This window comes from Pelodiscus sinensis, chromosome 9 (assembly GCF_049634645.1).
Source record: "Pelodiscus sinensis isolate JC-2024 chromosome 9, ASM4963464v1, whole genome shotgun sequence".
Taxonomy (NCBI): domain Eukaryota; kingdom Metazoa; phylum Chordata; order Testudines; family Trionychidae; genus Pelodiscus; species Pelodiscus sinensis.
Window position 1 is genome coordinate 37,713,325 of NC_134719.1, and position 22,415 is coordinate 37,735,739.

Below are 22,415 nucleotides of genomic sequence, written 5' to 3' on the forward strand. Positions count from 1 at the left end.
CAAACTTCTGCAGGTGAAAGAGACAAGCTTTTGAACTACGTGGTCTGTCTCTCTCACCAAGAGATAACAATGAATAGTCCTGTGGCATCTTAGCGAATAACTTTGTTTTTTTAAAGTTAAAACTAACATGGCTCCCCCTCTGAGACTTTTTCACCAAGAGAAGTTAGTTCAAGGATTGTCAGGTATCTGTTTGTAACTGGAATACCCAGTACAAAAGGCACCCTGGTGACTGCAATCAGCATTGCTGACTAGGCAATTAAAAGCCTGGTTAGTACATAGCTGGCTGGCTCTCCACCTAGCTCTGTGCAGCTTCCAGGAAGCAGATGTCATGTCTCTCCACTTCCTTCAGTAGGAGCAGTCAGTGGGCTCCGCACACTGCTCCAGTCCCAAGCACTGGCTCCACAGTTCCTATTGGGAATCACAGCTTATGGTTGCCAGATACTTTCACAAAAAATCCCGAACATGGCGGGGAGCCAAAGTTGATGAGCAAAAAAAGGTCACTGTGCCTTTAAATCCCCCTGCTCCCGCCAGAATGTCCCCACTGGCCTTCCAACTGAGAAAAACAGAAAATACTGGACATTTTACATGTTCGGTATTTTCTGTTTTTTTTTTTACCAGGTAGGGGCCACAAATACCGGACTGTCAAGGTGAAAACCGGACACCTGGCAACCCTAGATGAGAGCTGTAGGGGTTGTGTATGCAGGTGGGAGCAGTATGCAGCTCCGCCAGGTCATGGCTCTACATTGGTGCCAAGGGACATGTCGCCATTTCCCCTGAGCTGCCTGAAGTAAGTGCCACCCGTAGGAACCTGCATCCATACTCCTACCCTCTGCTCCAGCCTGGAATTCCCACTCACATCCAAACTCCCACCCAGAACACACACCCTGTAGCCCAATTCCCTATGCCCGGACCTCACCCCCATACCCACACTCCAAGCTTCTCAGCCCCAGCCCTGTGCCCACTCCTGTACCTAAAACCCCACATTCCTGGTCCCACCCCAGAGCCCACATCCCTTCACCCCTCCTGAACCTAAGCTCCCTGACAAACCACAGTCTCCTCTTGCACCTTGAATCTCTCAATTTGGCTCCACCCCGGAGCCTACATCTGCAGCCAGAACCTTCAGCTTCTTCCACACCCTCCCACAATATGTAATCTAGTTTTTCCTATATATCACAACGGTAATGATTGTCAATAATAATATGAGATAAAATGTACATTTTTAAAGAACTGAGTATCTTTAAATTAATAAAAATTAGTATTTAGATTAAGATATCGTCAGTATCCTATAAGGGCAGCTCAGTTCTTCAATACAAAGCAATTATAAATCTGGACTGTAAAGCAAGATGCACTTCACTATGATATTCTACAAAACTCAATAGAAATTTATAACCATGAGTCCTGATCATGTACTGTACATCACCTTAGGTCAGTTAAAATTACAGAACTTCAGTTTATTCTAGACAGGTGATTGAAGGAATGTTCAAGGGAAATAACACACACTCTAAACTCCCCTGATTTCCCTCACTATGGTATTCCCTAGGGTGTCAGGCTTATTCTCCGATTCACCGCACCAGCTCAAAGTAAATTAAAATTCCCAAAAGAAAAATCAGAAATTACATATTATATCTTGGACAACATGGGCTCAACAACATAAGCCTATATAAGCTAAAATCATATGAACTTGGAAAGCAATTCAACATCAACATTTCCTGTCAAGGTGTTATAAAGTAGGCTACTTTGTCGAAGATCAATCTCACAATCAAGCTCAAAACAACACACTTTATGGTTTTCTTGATTTATATTTTAATTATATATAAGGCAGTGTAATCTCTTTCTAAAGGACTGGAGATAAACACTGTGGGAATACAATGACAAGATACTCACTGTGAATTATACTACAGCTAGAAACCATGTGCTCCCCCTATTTCAAAGCTATGCTGATCGTTTTTTGGAATTGCAAATCAAATATTAAGTACTCTAATTTATTCTTATAATAACTAGCACTCTAAGTGACATATAAACATGCAACACAAGGTCTAATAATACCAGTAGATCCACTCTATATTTTGGATGCTTTTAGCAAATATATGTTGTCATGAACTGAGCCAACTCTGTTTTCTGGACAGATACCATTCTGTTGTGATATTCGCCAATCTCTGACTCAAAAGTGCTTGAAAGACCCAATGTGTTTGGATAATGACTGTTCCTACAAGGCTCTTCAGTTGAACTTCCAGGTTCAGCCTGCATGTCTGACACTCTTCTTGGGCAGTGGTATCCTACAGTCTCCCCACCTAGATCCTGAAATCAGTGTGTCAGCCCTCCTGAAGCATCAGTAGTTTAGATATGCTATCCCAGATTCCTTTTTGCTCTAGGAGACCTAGTTTTATAGTTAAACATGGGAATAAAGCAACAGAGGGTTGGCAAAGAAATTTCCTGGACACCAAAAGTTTATTAGGTAATACACTCTCTCCTGTCTTTACTCTCTAGCAAGTTCTGCTTGCCAAGGATGATGAAATTGCCTTGTTGCCACATTTTACAACAGTCTGTCTCATTTCTGACTTAGTCCCATACTCCTGTTGGGTTTTTTAGGTGGTCCAGTGTCCCACAGGTTTGCAATGGTTATTGACAGTCATTCAAAGCCCTCATAGCAATAAATCTATTGTTTCAGTATGGAAGAGTCATTCAGCATTGATGGCTCAATCACTTACCCCTCTCTGAGGCATCTCACAATCTAGCATGAATACATACTGTCTAGAATAGACTGACCTTGTAAAGATAAGTTTGATTTTCAGCACCAGATGTCTCAACCCAACATTAAGGTTCCACTACAGAGTGAGGGTCACAGTGAAGATTACAATCACAAAATGATGATCTCAAAACAACATGGAGTTCACAATTTGATCCAGACAATTTCACCACAATCTGTGACACATAGTATATATCTTCCACCTTGTTTTGTAATACACTTCGGTATAGTACTACAAAAAATTCCAAAGTACTTCAAAGTCCTCTAGCAATTCCTATACTGGGTATATAAAATACCATACAAAATATAATTGGCTACACAAGCATGTTCAGTGCCATTTCTAAAATGCTACATTATTAATTATTATGAGGAAAAGTTACATAAAATGATCCTAATCAAATTTAGGTCTTTAAATAATGGAAATTCAATGGAAAGTATGACCTCATATTTTAATTTCAAGGAGGAAACAGAATACACTTAACTATCAGAAATGTTTTGTGAGTAACATTTAGAACATTTCAACACAGGTGATAACAAAAACAGAGCATGTTCGCCAATTGAAAGTAGTATCCAAATAATGGATCTGATTTATCAAGATCAAGATTTTAAAAAGTGGCCAGTGAATTTTTGGGCCCACTGTACTAGGGGTGCAGAACTTGAAACATTTTAAACAATTCTGATTTTTTCTCTTTGAGTTGCCATAATCATATGAAGGGGGAAAGCATAGTTATATTTAGGATGAGGAAACAAAGCAATTCTTAATAAATCCGCAGGAAGTAATGCTTCATTCCCAAGTCAACAAATATCCAGGCAGCATCTGAGCAATAGCTAAAATTATAAAAATGCTCATGGATAGAAATGGAAGGATGAAGGAGGATGGAAACAATGATTAATATCATGTTAGCAGGTAATTGCTCATTGTCGTATACAATTCCTTCTGGGGAAATTCAGACTAAACACTGGCAAGATATCAGGGAAGGATGGGAATGTTAGTCTCTGGGGAATTTTTATTGATTCAAATCTTGTAGAGACACCTATAAGGAAATCCATCATCTGCTGGAGAAAGCAAGACCAAGACCCTTTAGAGTAACACCACTTGTCAAATGTATCCCAGATTCTAGACTACATTAAAAGGAAATTGATTACTACTAGTCCCTGGGCAAACAGGTGTCAAGACAATAGCAAGAATAGAATCAAGAATAGAATAGAAGATTATAGTTGATTATAGTCTGAGCAAAGTGGGGTAGTAGAGAGGTATAGTTTCATATCTACATTCTTCTTATAAAATATTAAGGCACATATGTAAAATATGCATTATATAATTAATTTCATTCCATCCTGTCCAATTTTCCATTCTCTGGGAAATTCTCAGTGCTGGGGGGGAAAAGGGGGGGGGGAAGCTAAGCCTCAGGAGCCAGATCCAGGCAAGCCGGAGATCATATCTGGCCCCTGGGCCCAAGGTTTCCCATCCCTGACATATACATTTAGATCATTCTACACACTCTTGGTACCTCACTGCTTGCTGACATAAACCATTTTGTCCTTCTTGATAAGGTAAACAAACATATGCAAACCACCAGAAAGATCTCATGGGATACTGATAGAGGCATAGATGTTCTCTACTTTTGGATAGAGAAAATTTACATGGCAGTACTACTCAACTGAATATTACTTATGTAGTGCCCAAAACATTGTTAGAGCATTTTAAGATATATAACAGTTTAGGTCCCTACATTGAAGTGCTTACATTAAAAATAAAAACCTGCATATAGAGAGAATGAAACGGAGTAACTCATGACCTTCTATGATTTTCTATTCCATCCTGCAAAAAAAATTCTTGCCTTCCAAATTTTACCATTGACTTTATTATAGATTTTTCCCCCAAACCTCTGTTTACTATTTTTCTGTTAACCTTAGTTTTTATGAAAAATTAGGCTAATTTACATTTCTAATAATCCTCATGACCAAGGCTTGACAAACTATAGAATCTACTCGCCCATGGCGAGTAGATTTCAGCCGTGCGCCCCATTTACCAGCAGCGCGCACATGCACAATGCGGCTCTTGCACATGCGCAGTGCGGGTCTGGTGAGTGGCTTTCTCCACCGTTTGTCAAGCCCTGCTCATGACTATTCTAATTTGTATGACCAAAGACACACTAGCACTCCCTGGCTCATGCCCCCTTCACATGCCACTGATGATAAGACTGTGGGGGACAGTATAAACAGGAATTTTGATGAAGCTCTTAAGTTTCTTGCACACTCCTTAACTCTTCCAGAATACAGAAAGAAGCTTTGCTAAGGACAAGTATTTGCTTCTTCTAAAATGGATCTATGTTAAGATATAATTGAGCCCTATTTAGGATAAGTTTAATGTTCTTTACAAAAAATGTGTGTACTTCTATATCATTGTTTCTGAGAAATTACAGAATAAAATACCAAACAAAATGGGAGTAATGTGTATTCAAATATTTAAACCACTAGTTTTTCCACATGTAAAACATGGATCCAAAAACTAATTTCCTTTTATAGTTTACTCAAGCTTTGCAGTTATATTAAAATATGGTAGTATATCAGCAATGGTGTTTTTATTTACAGTATTTTGTTGTTATTGTTATCATACCACCACTTCAATGTGCTTAAAATTAAATCAAACTCTCACAATACCAATCATTATACTCTGAAAAATGTTAACTCTGCAGATCATTATCTACTTCATGATCTGGGTCAGGGGTGGGCAATAATTTTTGCCCAGGGGCCACTTCAAAAAAATTTTAAGTAGCCCGGGGTCACCCCAGAAGGGATGGGGCCTAAACAGGAAGGGGAGAGCGGGGCTACCCCACCCCCAGACCATGATTGGCAACCATGCCCTGGAAGAGGCTTGGCATGCTCCCCCACCCCCAGGCCAATCAGGGCCTGAGAGCTGGGGAGCGCACGAAGCCTCCTCTCACCCTGCAAGGAGCATGTGGCACTTTGAAGTGTGGCAGGCTCCTCGCAGGGCTGGGGCAGGGTGAAGGAAGCTTCATGCAGCTCCACTGCCCCCAGGCTATGATTGGCCTGGGGGCAGGAGAGTACACAAAGCCTCTTCCACTCTACCTCCTGCTCTGCAAGCAGTGTGCAGCAGTTCAAAGCGCCACATGCTCCTGGCAGGACAGGAGAAGACTTCGCACGGTCCCAATTATGACCTGGGGGCGGGGGAGCAGCAGGGCCGCCATGAGTCAGAGCCACCCGTTTGGAAGGCCAGATCTAGCCCATGGAAGCCCTTTTGCCCACCCGTGATCTAGATCTAAAATTATATACAAACTAGAATTAGGAGAAGTTTCTAGTCTTTAGTATTATAGATATTGTCTGATTTTTAAAACATCTTACAGATTTAAAACACATAATAATTTTACAACTCAACTGCTCTGCTCCTTCCCCGCAGGTGGCTCCAGGCCACCATGGGCATAGGGTCTCTTCAAATGCTCCTGGGACTGCTGGGGCCCTGGCAGTGAGGGCAGGAAGAACTGGAGGTGATGGGGGCAGCAGCCCATGGCTGAGTTGGCAACTCAGGAGCAGAGCAAGGTAATTGGGCAGCCTGTGGAGAGCTTCCTGCTGGACTTCACCAATGTGGAAGGCAACATGATTGGGGGGTGCAAATTTTGCATTTGCCCCCAGGCACATAACACCCTTGCTACATCACTGGGTGATCTGCTCACTGTTTGGAAAACAAGGGAGGGCAAGTATGACATCAGAACGAATGCACCCTATAATGTCAAGAAAAGAGAAGTATATGATGAACGGAATGGAAAGGATAAGACATTTATTGGAACATGGAACATAAGAGCACTACATCAGGCTGGTGCACTTGCAATAATGATGCATAAACAGAAAAGATATGCCTGAGATATAATCTATCTGAAATGAGATAGGAAGGCACAGGAGAATTCTACCGTGATGAACACAGGATACTGATTCTGGGAATAGAAGACACTGGATGCCAATTCGGAATCATATTAATGATAAAGATGAAGGAAAACAAAGCTCTGATGGCATTTAACTCAATATCTCCTTTTACGTTGAAGATGAAATTTATAATCATGTCCAGTGCAGTAACGATAGTACAAGAATATCTGTTGGCCTCAGCAGCTCCCAAGAAATTGTATAACTATTTACAGAAAGTATGAGCAAGACAAGATATGTTACCGGTGATGGGAAATTTTACTACAAAAGTGCGATCAGAATGGAATTCTTGGGTTGCAATAAAATGCAGATTTGGACTCAGTTAAAGAAAGAGAGGAAAAAGACTATTACATTTCTGCCTAAGTAACAGCTTCAGGCAAATGAACATGGTACTTCAACAAAGAAAGCTGTGGAGGAAGTGGACTTGGATATCACTTGATCAGAAAATGAAGACCATGATACACTTTGTACTAATGAATCACAGATGAAAATTAAATGGTGTTGTGCAGATCATTTGGATCTTGAATTAGTCCTAGCATAAATGAGGTTGAACATGAGAACAACCAAAAATTATCAATAATTAGTATTTATGATATGGACAAACTGAAAGACACACATATCAGGAAACAATACAAATAAACATCATGTTGCTGGTGAAAAAAGAAATGAATGCCGACAAGATATTGAACAGTGAAAAATAGGATTACAAAAGCAGTTGAACTAGTGCTGGTCTACAAAGACAAAAAGAAGAAACTAGTCTGATTCTAGAAGGAAATCAGCATCCCCACTAGGGATGGAAGGAGCAGAATCACATATTGGCTACATCTAGACTGGCATGATTTTCCGCAAATGCTTTTAACAGAAAAGTTTTCCGTTAAAAGCATTTGCAGAAAAGAGTATCTAGATTGGCATGGACGCTTTTCCACAAAAGCACTTTTTGCAGAAAAGCGTCCGTGCCAATCTAGACGCGCTTTTACACAAAAAAGCCCCAATCGCCATTTTCGCGATCGGGGCTTTTTTGCGGAAAACAAATCTCAGCTGTCTACACTGGCCCTTTTGTGCAAAAGTTTTCTGCAAAAGGGACTTTTGCCCGAACGGGAGCAGCATAGTATTTCCGCGAGAAGCACTGATTTCTTACAGTAGGAAGTCAGTGCTTTTGCGGAAATTCAAGCAGCCAGTGTAGACAGCTGGCAAGTTTTTCCGGAAAAGCGGCTGATTTTCTGGAAAAACTGGCCAGTCTAGACACAGCCATTCTGTTCTTGTGAGAGCACTTGACTAAGAGGGTGCAGGAGATGGGGGTTGGTTCTCGTAAGACACACAGGAAGTTGGATGCATGATGATGGAAGAGAAGTTGCAAAGGTGGAAAAGTACCTGTGCTTCTTTGCCATGAATGACAAAACCTGAAGAAGAAACTAGATGATACAGAGAGACAACATACTCTGCTGGCTGCAGTCACCTGTTGACTTCTCACCATTGTAGCTAAACAATATAAGCAAGAGCAGTCTAGTAATCTGAAGATAAAGGTTGGGGGCAAATGTATCAGTGCTCACAGCCCATAGTGAGACAGAGTCTAGCTAGCATTGTTTCAATTGAGGACTTGGAGCTGTCAGATGTTGGCCCTGAGGTGACCATAGCAATACTGTGCTGGATCTACACATGAGCTCGAACTGAGAGAAGATGATGTATTCTTGACAAAGCTGATTAAGTTAGCTAATCCGTTTCAGTTACAACTCCTCAGGAAAAGGTGTGAAAAAAGGAGTCACATCAGCAGATAACATCAGGAATTGCGTTTGTTTCTATCAGATTGCAGAGGACCTGAATACTAGTGCTTTAATGAACTATTGTGCTGAAATAATTGCTAGTTATTGGGATGACTTGCAGAAAGAACACTTCAGCAATATGAGTGTTCAGCTGTCATGCAAAATATTCAAATCCAAGACTGAATATCTTTTGAATAAAGCTATTAAAGTCAAGAGTGAAGTTGTAGTTTTCCTGTATCTTCCTGAGTGAATTCAAAGCTATCTGGGAAGCTCAATAAATGGGATCACAATGGAGACCTTGCTTTAGATCTAGACCTCTTTCTCTCAAAGACTGGAAAACATTGCAACCACACTGGTCAATACAAAGCTGATTGGATATAGTGAGCAAGAAATGCTGGAGTCTATTATGCAAACCATCTAAAGAGGAGATTAGTTTGCTCATTAAAAATGGTGCCCATGTGAATGTTACCACACTGGGGGAGACCAGGAGACTGCTCTACATGTTGTGTCATCATACAGCTCCAAAAAGCACTTACCAGCTCTGCACAGATTGCAGAGTCCTTGTTACAGACTGGAACTAATACAAACATGGACCCTATTACATGTGTCAATTGGTGTTATGAATGAGCCTCTATTTAGTCAGTTTCTCTAGTGCAAATAGTTGGACTTAGAACCAAAGAAAACTTGTAGGTCAGTGAGTCACAGTGCCTATCCAGCCTTAGTGTAGGAATCAGAGTGATCAAATTAAATGTGAAGACTGACAGAAACAACTGGACAAGCAAACAATGTAAAAGGTGAGGAAGAATATATAGAGATATGCTACATGGGGGGTTTGTCACAAGATAAGGTGACTAAGTGGGACATAGGAATTGAAGATGTTGGCAGTAAAAGATGGGAGGGATGAACTGAACACTGAACAAATTGAGGATGAACAACCAAAGAATAAGTGATAGAAAAACAGTCCAGAAAGCTGTATAATATGCAGGGAACAATAAATAAAACAGTCTGGAAAAGCTTCCTCGAACAAATGAGAGAATAGATAGCAGAGTTCTAAGTAGTAAAGATCTCAAGATAAAGTTTTAAAAGAAAAAGCGAAGTGACAACATAACTGCAAAGCTGCTGGAAACACACAGTAAAGGTGATCCACAAGTTATTTAACAAGATTTATAAACAAGAGCAAATGCTGAGCAAATGGGTTAAAGTGATAATAGTGCTGGTTTATTTTTTCTTAAAGGAGATAAGGAAAACTACAGATGAATCAGCTTAGGGCATGCCAGAAAAAAAAGCATTCACCAAAATGCTTTAGAAGAGAATGAAGAGCTATATAGAGTGGCATTTGCAAAGGAACAGATTTGAATTAGGACAAAATACAATACATCAGCTATTTGTGATAAGACAGATACTGGACAAATTCATGGAACTCAGCTGAATCTACTACTACTTTACAGATTTCAAACAGGCTTTTTTAATAGCATCTGGCAGAACAGGTTATGGTAAGCCTCAGGAAAGTATAGCAATCTTGAGAAACTGATCAGCTTTTAGAAAACACCTACAGCAAGTTGACAAGGGTGGTGAGAGCACACAAGAAACTAAAAGAATGGTTCACAATGATCATAGAAGACAAAGGAGCATGTTCTTGACAGATTTGTTCTACTTGGTATTAGAATCCATAATTACTATAGCACTGAGAGATGAAACAGGAAGTCATGTTATGTGTAAAGAAAATAAATAAACTTAAGATTCATAGATTATATTGACCTCTAAGCACTGACCAAGATGGATTTACAGAGAACTGACAAAATAGAGAAGGAAAGCAGAAAATTTGGATTGAAGGTCAGTACAGAGAAAACAAAAAATATAGTGACTAGAAGTAAAAATCCAATTTGGAGAAAAAGAACAAAAACAATTGGAAACTTTTGTGTACATTGGAGAACTAGTATAGTACCATGGGAAACATGCAGAAGACACAGAAAGAATCACTTGACTTACTGGTATTGCATTTAAAACTATGTTAAACTAAGTGGTTTTTTTCCACTGAAGAGAAAAAAAATGGGAGGTCTTGCTCAAAACTGGGCCACTGATGAGAAATGTTCATTTCTGGCTCTTATCTGGTAGAGCAGCAGTGATGCTCTGGGAAATCAAAGTAAATGTGAGCAGACTTCCCACTAAACTTAGGTCATCTACCTGCCTACCTAACAAGATTTATCAATTGGTTGATTTTACCATGACTACACAATTTGGGTCTCTCTGTATAATCCCTTCTCAATAGACTTTTCTCAAAGATGCAATCACACATGTATTTGAGGGAATGTGTTGTATCATTCACTCAGAAATATGCATTAGCTTTGACAGAATATATCTTTCTTCTTTCAGGGCCTGATTTTACGTCCATAGATGTCAATAGTTTTTGCATTGATGTGGCCCACAAAGATGCATTATGATAATTGTACACGGCTGAGTGTCAGTCATGGAAGCCATGGATCCCATGGCTTTTGGTGGCTTCTGCAGCAGCCGCAGTAGCTGACTCCACAGTTGCCTGAGTGCGCCATCTTATGTTGGTGCAGTTTGGGTATGAGAGAGGGCGCAGGGATGGGGCTGTGGGTTGAAATGTGGGATGCAGCTTACCTCAAAGGGGATGGTCCATGGAAGTGTCTGGCATTGGCCCAGCAGCTCACAGGAGAGAGAAGGCCAAGAGGGTTCCTCTGTGCACTGCCCCCCACACCTCTCATTAGCTGTGGTTCCTGGTCAGGGGGAGCTGCAGAGGCAAAGCTTGTGCTGGGGGTAGCACACAGAGGAGCCTTCTTCCCCCCCCCCCCATACCTCTCCCCAGCCTTCCCTATACCTAGGAGCTGCAGGGAAATGCTGGCTTCTCCCATGGACTTGTGTGGAGCCAAGCAGGGAGCCACTCCTCCCAGACCCACCACCAGTGGATTCCTGGGCAATATGGCCTCTGACTACGCCCTCCAGCACCAATGGGGCTTTGGGGCTGCTCAGCCCCCCTCCTGAGCATTTGGGGCCCTCTGGCCATGTTTTAGTCAGAGGTATATAGTCCAAGTTGTGGATAGGTCACAGGCTATGGATTTTTATTTACTGCCATGACCTGTCCATAACTTGTACTAGAAATACCTGTAAAATTTAGCCTTATACTTAGTAGCCAGACCTATCCAAATCAGGGCCAGAGACCTCTCAGATTCACAGGCTGTAACTCCTGACCCCAGCCAGATGTATCTCCACCTGGCTGCATTGCTCTTCTGCCCTGGTCTCCAGCCCCAGCTGCACATGTGCCTCATGGGGGCAGGTCAGGGTGGAGCTAACACTGGGATCAGAAACTTGTACAGCAACACAGGAGAGTGATGTGGCCAGGCTGGAAGACACTGAGCTGGGGTTGGCAGGGTTGGGTGGAGCTCAAGCCCACATGCGGCCCCATTCTATTCCATGGTGTGCCCTGCAGTCTGTGTGCCCTAGACACCTGCTGAGCAGCAACAGGGGTTAGGGATGGGAATTACCCCATCCCATCCCTCTTGCCTCCTCTTCCTAAGGCATCAGATCCCTCCCATGCCCCCTCCTCTTTTTGCCCCACCCCCATTGCACTGGACCACTCCTGCTGATCTTCCACCTCCACAGGGCACCAAATCCTTCCTGCATATCCAATCTTTCCTGCCCCCAATCCTTCCCATCCCCTAGGGCCTTCCATCCCTTTCTTCCCACCTTCCATCATTGTCCATTCACCTCCTAGCTACACCACTGCTATGCAGCACGTTCTTAGGACACTCCCATCAGAAACAATTGTTGGAATATATGGTATGTACAAGTATTGTCAAACACAGAACTTTCTACTTGTCAGTTTACACATCTCTCAGGTTTATCAGTGATCAGAAAACTAACTATTCAAGAACATGTGGCTTTGTGGCACTTCTGAAAATTGTGGTGCCCTAGAACAATACATGTTCGTATACACAATGTTCATCCATATATATAGTCTATTCACTTCTGACTGACTTACCTCTGTCTTATATGAAGTTATTCAAGTATAATCAAGTGAAAAGGGAAGTAACAACAGTTATTCAAGATGTGTGTCCCAGTGGGTGCTCCACTATTGGTGTCAAGTCACCCCAGCACCACAGATTGGAGGTTTTCACAGCAGTAGGCAGTTGCGCCGTGCATGCACGATAGGCACCTCCTCTGCACTTTGTGCATGCAGCCCAACTCTCCTCAGTTCCTCATCTATGCCCAAGTACCTAAAGACAAATATTCTGAAGAAGAGGAGAGGAGGTTGGGCAGTGGAGCGAGATGTGTGGGTAGTCTTTGACCCACACATCTAAAAGAACGGTCGTCACTGCACAAGATGAGTAACTTTCCTTTCTTCTTCAAGTGACGTCCCCGTACGTGCTCCACTGTTGGTGACTGTGAAGCAATAATCGAGTAAGATGGTAGGTGGGTTTCAGAGTCATCATTTATTGGCAGTTGAAAGCACCACAGTGGCTACTGAGCAGCCTGTATTTAGTTGAAGAGCAATTGCATAGTGTCTTATAAAAGTGTGCTCAGATGACCATGTAGCTGCATGGCAAATGTTCTTAAGGGGTACACCTCAGAGAAAGTCTGAAGACACTGAGACAGCTCGGGTAGAATGAGCTCTGAGTGGAGCTGAGAGTGTCTTGTTTCACAGGGTATGTCTACACTACAAAGTTAATTCGAACTAACAGACGTTAGTTCAAATTAACTTTGATAGGCGCTACACATGCAAACCGCTAGTTCGAACTTAATTCGAACCAGCGGTACACTTAATTCGAACTAGGTAAACCTCATTCCACGAGGACTAATGCCTAGTTCGAATTAACTAGTTCGAATTAAGGGCTGTGTAGCCACTTAATTTGAACTAGTGGGAGGCTAGCCCTCCCCAGCTTGCCAGCAATGGACACGAACAAATGTTATGAATTGTGGAAGGCCAGAGTCCTGTCGATGTAAAATGAGAGGGCTCTGAGGACATCGAGGGTGTGCAAGACAGCATCTTGGCGTGATGCATGAGGCATAGGATGAAAAGTAGGAAAGAATAGATTTGTTGATGTGGAAATCTGTGCACACCTTTGATAGAAACAAAGGGTATGAATGTAGTATTACTTTGTCCTTCATGAACTGTGTATACGGCAGAACTCTGTTCTGAGGGCGGTGAGTTCACCAATTCTACACACTGATGTAATTGCGAGTAAGAATTCCACTTTCACCAACAACAAAAGGAGAGAACATGTCACCAAAGGCTCAAATGGGGGCCAAGTAAGTGTGTCCAGCACTAACTCCAAGTCCCATTCCAAAGGTGGTGACCTGCATGGAGGCTAAGGTTGTGAAGACCCTTAGGGAACCTTCTCATGGTAGCATTTGTACAGACGGAGAACCCCTCTATTTGGTGGTGAAAAGCAGTCAGTGCAGCCAGGTGTACACTGAGAGAGGATACAGACAGACCTTCATGTTTCTAGTGGAGGATATAATCGAGAATTATATGAAGTGGCATGGCACAAGGATCAATTTGCTCATTTATATACCAAGCTGCGAAGCATTTCCATTTACATGTAATTTACTGACCACTGTCTAACCGGATGTTTTTCACCTGACCAGAGTAGAGCCTTTTGGAGTCACTGAATCAGAGAGGAACCATGCCATGAGATGTAAGGTTTGCGGCGGGGGGTGCAGGAAGGCACCCCCGTTCTGCGAGACTAGGTCCTGCCAGTCTAGAAGAGGGTAGGGAGGCAGAAGAGACATCTGATAGAGATATGGAAACCATGTCTGTCTGGACGAAGAGGGAGCTATCAGAATGACTTGGGCCCATTCGTCATGATCTTGTGTAGAATCCTCAGAATGTGGGGGGAATGGGGAGAAAGCATAGTATAGCGGGGCACTCCACATGATAAAGAGGTGATTACTCATCTCAATAGTAACTGACATTCTTCAACATTCGTTTTCCCGTGGGTGCTCCACATTAGGTTGGTGTGCCGCTACTGAGCCCTAGAACGGAGATTTCAGAGCAGTGTCCCTGTGGCCGCACATGTGCACACCTGTAGCTGTGCGCTCCTTGGTGACAGGCATCACAGCGTGAGACCTCCCCACTGCTCCTCAGTTCCTTCTCTACCTCAGAACAATGCTTATGAGAAGGCCAGAATCCCAAAGTAGAGGGAAGAAAGAGAGGGTTGTGGAGCACCCACGGGGACCAATATGTGCGGACTCATTTAACACTCATGTTCGGTGGGGAGGGCTCTGCTGAATGTGCCTGCCATTGTGTTCAGGGTGCCCAGAAAGTGTTGTATTTCAGGCCTCTGTACAAAGTGCTAGAGATTGGGCTCTCCCCTGACAATTTATATAAAACATTGATGCGACATTGTCTATGTACAGTCTGACATAACTGTTGGCAATGCATGGGAGGAATCTGGCACATGCATTCCTGACTGCACGGAGTTCCAGGACATTTATATGTAGGTTCTTGTCACTACAGGGATGTGTGATGTCATAGGTGGGCACCACATGAGACGTATCTTTTGTGATGGAGATGGACGGTTCTGGTGGGTGGAAGAAAACTCTGGAACAAAGGTTCTTGGGTTCAACCACCACTGTAGGGATTTCTTTACTGTCATTGGGAGGACTAGGATTTTGGATTTTGGGATTTTGGGTCTGTAAACCTGTCCCAGCCAGCCCTGTAATCATCTCATGTGAAGGTAACCGTTGTTGATAACAAAATTTCATGCTGCCATGTGCTCCAACAGCCAAAGGCATTTGAGTGCTCTTATGTGGGGGCTAGATCGTAAGGTATTTACTGAGGCCACAATTTTTGGAAACCCTCTGTACGGAGGGATGTGGTGGCCCTTGCTGAGTCAAGACATGCTCTTATAAATTGTATTTCTTGTGTGGAAGAGAGTGTTGATTTGGCTTTGTTCACTTACAGGCCGAGGTGTTGGAATATGTGTCTTGTGATTGACAGTGAACGGCAGGAATTGTTGTGTGAGCACATCTTGAGAAGCCAGTCATCCAGGAAAGGAAATATGATGATGCTTTGCTTTCTCAAATATGCTTTGACAACTGCCAGAAAAGACTTTCAGGACTGTAGAGAGTCCAAATGGAAGCACCTTGTATTTGTAGTGTTGAGACTCTACAACAAAACAAAATGTCTGTGAGATGGGTGGATGGAAATGTGAAAGTATGCATCTTGCAGGTTGAGGGACAAGAACCAAATGTCCTGTTCCAATGCCGGTAATATAGTGGCAAGCATTACCATCATGAATTTTTGTTTCTGAATGAATTTGTTGAGTGACCAGAGATCTAAGATGTGTCTCCAACCTCCTGATCTTTTTTCCGTCAGGAAGTAATGGAAGTAAAACCCTTTGCCCCTAAATTGTGTTGGGGCTGGTTCAATCACACCTACGTACATGAGGTGTTGTTGAAGTAGAATCTCATGAGAGTGGTTCCTGAATAGGGACTGGGAAAGGGGGTGGAAAGGAGGTAGAGATATAAAAGGAGTAAGATAGCCTCTCTCAATTATCTGTCAGAGGTTATTCCTTGCTAGTTGTTAAAAAGGGGTGACAGTTAATGATGGAACAAGTTTGCTTGAGATGATGGCATTGGAATAGGTGAGAAGCTCTCACAACCCTCGACCTGATGTTCAAATTTGCTTATTGGACTGCTCCGAATGTTGAGAGTAGGTAAAGGAAAGGCATTGTCATTGAATTCTGCCACTGCGTCTGTTCTGTTGGTGTTGGTCTTGTCTGCTTTAATGTTGAGTATTTGGTGGGTATCGAGGTCTTGGGTAGGTCTGATACCTTTATTGTCTTCTCCTACGTGCCTGGTTGTAGATTCCTAAGGAACGAAGTGAATTTCATTGGTGTTAGCTACAAACAACTTCTGACCATTGAAAGGAAGAGCTACTAGTGTAGATTGGATCTCTCTGGGGAACGAAGTGAAGTCAAACCATGAAGCCTTTCTCATGACTACTGCTGGAGCTGTGGGATCACGCAACTATGTCAGCAGCATCTAATGCAGTTGCAGTACTGTTCTGGCAATCGTGTGAACCTCTGATGCTTTTATACTGCTGTCTTTTAGCCTCGGGAATATCTGGGATAAAGTCATTAAGCTTAGTAATTTCTGTAGTCATACTTGCTTAATAAAGCCACATAGTTAGAAATGCAAAATTCTAAGTAGAAGACGTGTATATTTGTGTCCGAATGAGTCAACTCTTTTGCTATCACAGTCCAATGGAGTGGACCAAAGTTGTTGTTGCTTGGTTTTCTGTTGTGCAGCCTGCAGCATGAGGGAGTTAGGTACTGGGTGAGTAAAGAGAAATTCTGATCCTTTGGGTGGAATGTAATACTTCTTATCTGTTCTCTTAGCAGAAGAGATTGATGCCAGAGGTTGCCAGTTCCATTATTGCTGAATTAATTGGCAGTGCTATTTTAGATGATGTTACCAAGTGCAATATGTCAGGTAGTTCATGCTGATTCTCAACAACCTCCTACAGAGTAATGTTTAATTCAGCAGCTACGCATTTGAAAAGGTCTTGGAAATGTGCAACATCATCTGAGGTAGTTGGCGCTAGAGGCACAGACTCTCCCTCCATTGGATAGGTTCATTTAGATCTAGGGAGGCACCCTCCTCTAGATGGGTGGATCCCCTTTGTGTGTTTGTTTAGAGGGGGAATATTGCACGGTGTCGTTTCCAGCCATGTTGGTGTTTTTTATAAGATTGCCATTTGTCCCAATATTGCCAATGTGGGTATGGCATGGGTGGAGAGCACCCAAGGATTGCCATAATATGGAAGCATATTCCCAAATGTATGACAAGAACTGGAAGGGTAAATAGTCCGATCTGTGTAAGGAGAATTTTCTGGAGAAAAACCTGTTGAAAATTCATCTTTAGATTTGGATGAAAATCTTTCTTGAGAAAGTGATTTCTGAGATGTTAACATAGCAGGTCTAAAATTGGTGAGCTGAAAATAAATGAGACTAACAAGTCTCTGTGCTGAGTGCAGTGCTCAGCTGGTGTTAACGGTGTTGTATTGGGAAGCACAGATGCTATTTGAGGTGCTGAATCATACCTCAGTGCAAGCTGACTAGCACAGCATTAGGTGTCTCTGTGGCAGAGGGGCCCAGTAATACGGTAGGTGCCACACTCTTATACTTTGCCAGCAAAATTGTGTCAGTTCTGGGTGCTGCTGCAGCTGATGAGGCAGGAAACTTGAAGCCTGATGCCTCAGAACGTGGTTTAGTGCATGTCTCTTTGTTAGCTGCACTGGCAGTTCTCGAGATGCCTGGAGCATCATACATGCTGAGATGAGGTGCTGCTGTTCTCGGCACCAGCCTTAACGGAGATGGCCGTTTCAGTGACATAGCCCCCTGAGGTAAAGAGGAGATTCACTTTTTGGTGGTTTTTTTTGGTCCCACGCTGTTTGAGGTCCTCAGGCTGTTAGCCTGGGTCAGAATCTGGTCTGAGAGAGAACTGACAAAAGCCACTGTTGCAGGAATCAGAATGGTAGACATGCATGCCAGATAACATATGTCACGTGACCCATAAGCTGCAGACAAATGAGCACTGATATAATAGGGCTGGCTGCAACAATGGAGGTCAAGTTCTGTATGGCTTGGAAACGTTGGTCTGGCAAGTAGGCCCAAGCGGTTGTGGAGCACCTATAAAATCCAGAACTTGGGTTGGTTGGAGAATAGATTTTTGCTCATTTATGAGGAGTCCTAGAGAGTCAAGAGCCTCTTGGTGACTAACACCATGTTGCGTGTCTCTTCCCAGGAGGGACCTCACATAAGGCAATTGTCCAGGCATGGAAAAACCATAACTTCTTGGCATTGCAGGTAAGTGCAATGACTGTGAGAGTCTTTGAAAAGACTCTGGGAGCCCAGGATAGACTGATTGGAAGGACTCTGTATTGAAAGTGTTTGGAGGCTATTGTGAATTGGAAGAACCATCTGTGCGATGGATGTATGGTTGTGTAGAAGTAGACCTGGAGGTCGAGGACTGCACACCAGTCTTCCTTGTCCAATGCTGTAATAATCGATGCAAGGGTAATCATTTTGAACCACTGCTTGTGTAAGAATTTGTTGAGTTAGCAGATGTCAAGGACGAATCTCCCATCCTCCTCTCCGTAAGGAAGCAATTGGAGTAAAAGCCCCTGCCTCTGTATGGCCGGGCACTCTCTCAATGTCTCCTATGAGGAGCAGGTGGTTTACTTCCTGCATTCAAAGCTCTTCGTGAGAGGGGTCCCTGAAAAGGGATGGGGAAGGTGGGGAGGTTGGAGGGAGGGAGATGAGAGGGATAGCATATCCTGACCTTACTATTTCGAGGACCCATTGGTCAGTTGCAATTGAAGCCCATTGATGATAGAATAGGTGCAATCGGTGGTATATTCTCGCATCATCGTAAGGCACTAGTATGTGGGAGAGGTCGGGCAGACCCTTCACTAGAATCTCAAAACTGATGCTTTGAGGAATATTGGGTCAAAAAACAGCTGTTAGGGGCCTTTGTCTTTTGGGCCCTCAGTCTAGAGCGACCCTGATCAAAACCCCTCTGCTGGTGACTAGCACAAGGGAAACTTCTCTATCTTTGATACAGCATGTAGTATCTATGGTGGGAGAGTGGGGTGTACATCCCTAATGTATACTAGGTGTAACAAGAGTGCCAAGGCAGTGGATGCTCCCTGAATGACCATCAGAGGCCAGCACTGGATCGCGACAAGTGTTGCACTTTAAATCCGGGAGGACCAGGCACGGCATCAGAAGTAGTGTTTGAGTTCTAAACACAAGTGGTTGTAGCCTGCCTTCCTGCCTTCCTTTGTAAACCTATTTACAAAGTATAATGTGAAACAAGCATTTGTGAGGAGAGGCTGCAGTCTGGGCCTGTTCCCCGTTTATCATCTCTCTTCTCTGTCTCTTTTTAAAAATTATTTTTCCAGTGCTTTTTTTGTGATGATATGGCCTGGAATGGCGTACCGTCATCTGTTTTCCAGCCCACAGAAAAGGAATGGGATTTCCCCTGCATGTACTGGCACCTGTTTTCCTGGGGAGGCTTGGCTCCTGATGGAAGGGTGCTTGGAATGCGCAGTGGTTTTTTTTCCGGATTCCAGCCTGGCGCTTTGGCTCTTAAAGGGGCTGTGACGTATTTTGGCCCATAGCACAGTCTTTTTTTGCTCAGCAAGTTTGCCCCAGAGTACCGGCACCGTTTTTGTTACAAAAAAAGTGACCAAGGGCAGTAGCGAAGAAACTAAGGAGAGTTGGGCTGCACACACAAAGTGCAAAGGCGCAAATGCCATGAGGCACCTATCATGCTTGCGTGACCCAAATGGCTACTGCTGTGAAAAATTCCAATCTGCAGTGCCAGAACAACCCAATATCAACAGTGGAGAGCACCCACAGGGACATGACTCAAAGAAGAACTTGCTAATGCAAGTTAGAAGTGCTTTATTTAACTTTTTAACAGCATAAGAAAATTAATCTTAATGAAAGTTGCTCATAAAATGAAAAAGAGGACTGAAATACAACATTATGTATGTTACAGATCTCAGTGGAACAAAAGGCATTTTGGACTGTTCACTAAGGGCTCGTCTACATTGGCCCCTTTTCCAGAAGGGGCATGGTAATTTTTGAAATCGTAATAGGGAAATGCGCGGGGGGATTTAAATATCCCCCGCGGCATTTAAATAAAAATGTCCGCCGCTTTTTTACGGCTTTTAGAAAAGCTGGAAAAGAACATCTACACTGGCCCCGATCCTCCGGAAAAAAAGCCCTTTTCCGGAGGATCTTATTCCTACTTTGAATAAAAGCCGAGGAGCGGCGCTACTGGAGCAACCCAGCAGCACCCCAGCTGCTCTGCCCCAGGCGTCCTGATTTAGCCGCTGCTGAAACTGACCAGCGCTGACTACAGGAAGCCCGAGGCAGAGTTGCTCTGCCCCGGGCTTCCTGGAATCAGCTGCTGATCAGTTTCAGCAGCAGCTGAGTTGGGGACGCTTGGGGTTCTTAAGTTGATTCTGTATGTAAGTCAGAACTGGCGGTCAGTTTCAGCAGCGGCTGAATCTGGACGCCAGTTCCGACTTACATACAGATTCAACTTAAGAACAAACCTACAGTCCCTATCTTGTACGTAACCCGGGGACTGCCTGTATTTCAAAATAAGATACGCAATTGACATAGCTCAATTTGCTTAGCTTATTTTGAGTTAAGCCCTGCAGTGTAAATGCACCCTAAGTGATGAAATAACTGAAAAGGAAGTTTCTGATAGGTCTTAAACCATTTTGGTGCTTTTAAGAAAATCTTAAATATACTCCTACATACTCCTACAAAACTGCCCCTACTATCAGGAAAACAAACATTGAAATTTTGCCATTCTATTGGCCCTAGAATTTTGGCCGTCAAAGAAAGCAGGTAGCAGAATATAAAGTAAACTTTGTTGAGCCACATGCCAAAAATGCTGCCACTGTAACCATGAAATGTTACACATGTAGTTAGAAACAGACCCTTTTCTTGAAATCTAGTCTGTTTAAAAGGAAGTGTTTAAAAGTAGTTTCACATGCTTCACCTGCCCCCCAATATCTTTTCTATGTTTATTATTGTTTTCTCTCTTCTGTTGCAGTGTGAACGACCCACACAAATAAAGGAAACAGACTGGCTATACAGAAGAAAGACTAAACATGACTACACACACATTGCTCTCAAACGGCAGGTCTAGATTGCAGGATTTTTTCTGGATACCTTCAGTATCCAGGAAAAACTCCACTGTGTCCAGGGAAAGCAGAAGAGCAAACGTGCTCTTTCAGGGAGCCCTGTATATCTCATAGCTGAGCAATTTGCATAGCTTTTTCTGAAAAAAGACTATAGTGTAGACCTAGCCAAAATGAACAAACTAAAGAAAGAAAAAAATAATTTCTTTTATCTTTCAATCTCAGTAATCTTCATTGTTATGTGGAACAATAATAAGTGAAAAATATTCAAACTGAAGTGGATTTGTTGTGCAAGCAATAAAAGCTTTCAAAACAGCTAGGCTTGCATTTCATGTGTGAATGCTCTTACAGTTATTTAAACTGTTGTTCACAGACACCGTGCACAACACAAAGATAAAAACATGCTCATCTGAATATCCATAAATGTAAAGGGATTATGAATACTAACTAAATGAATTGGAGGCATATGTTTGTAAGCAGACTCTGGGTGTGTGTGTGTGTGTGTGTGTGTGTGTGAGAGAGAGAGAGAGAGAGAGAGAGAGAGACTTCCATAACCATTTATATTACCTCTGAAATTGGCCAAATTAGTTTTCAAGAATAAAAAGATACTTTAGAACATGGATGCAAATCTGATACCTTTAGTTACATGGAGTAAGTACCTTGCCTTGGATAACTCCTGAAGCAAGGCACTACACAACATGAATAAGGATGGCAGAATTAGTTCCATTCCTTGACCAATTCTAGAGTATTTTAAAAAAAGTTTTAAGCATAATGCTAGATACTGAATGTTTAAAATAAAGTGTGCTACAATATAAAGTATTTTGTAAAATAGATTATTCTTAGCTTGCAAGATGGAAACCATTGATTTTTTTAAAAAAAGCACAGTAATGCAATCCTGTTAAAGTCTAATAGAAAAAGAAAGTACTGTACATGGGCCACTATATATAGAAAGTTAAATACAAATTAGGAGCAAATATAGGCTCATTCATAGCACTACCATATAGTTTCTTTAACACTTACACCATTTAGATGAACAATATTTTCACTCATTCACACAGTTCAGTATAAATATAAAACAAGGTACCCCTTAAGCATTTTAAGTAACAAATTAAACATTTACGTTTTTTACTGTGCAGTGAGGCTTAACATTTATGCAGCTTCAAAACTAAAGTACAGCCTCAAGGGACCCCTCTCCACTGACAAATTAATACCTTAGAGAATAGAGCTGAATGGTGGCAATGAACTCATTTGTTCCCCCAATAATGAAGAATGACTC

At 42.5% G+C, this 22,415-nt stretch overlaps 1 protein-coding gene and 1 long non-coding RNA gene across 8 annotated transcripts in view; one reads left to right on the forward strand and one right to left on the reverse strand.

Moving 5' to 3' along the window:
- The window catches only part of DPYD (dihydropyrimidine dehydrogenase), a 680,031-nt gene that overhangs the window by 556,186 nt on the left and 101,430 nt on the right, over positions 1–22,415 (reverse strand). The window lies entirely within an intron of this gene.
- LOC142830586 (uncharacterized) lies at positions 15,011–21,619 on the forward strand. The gene is made up of 3 exons (XR_012905963.1): positions 15,011–15,146; positions 18,220–18,281; positions 21,052–21,619. It is a non-coding gene; the product is annotated as an uncharacterized LOC142830586 (long non-coding RNA).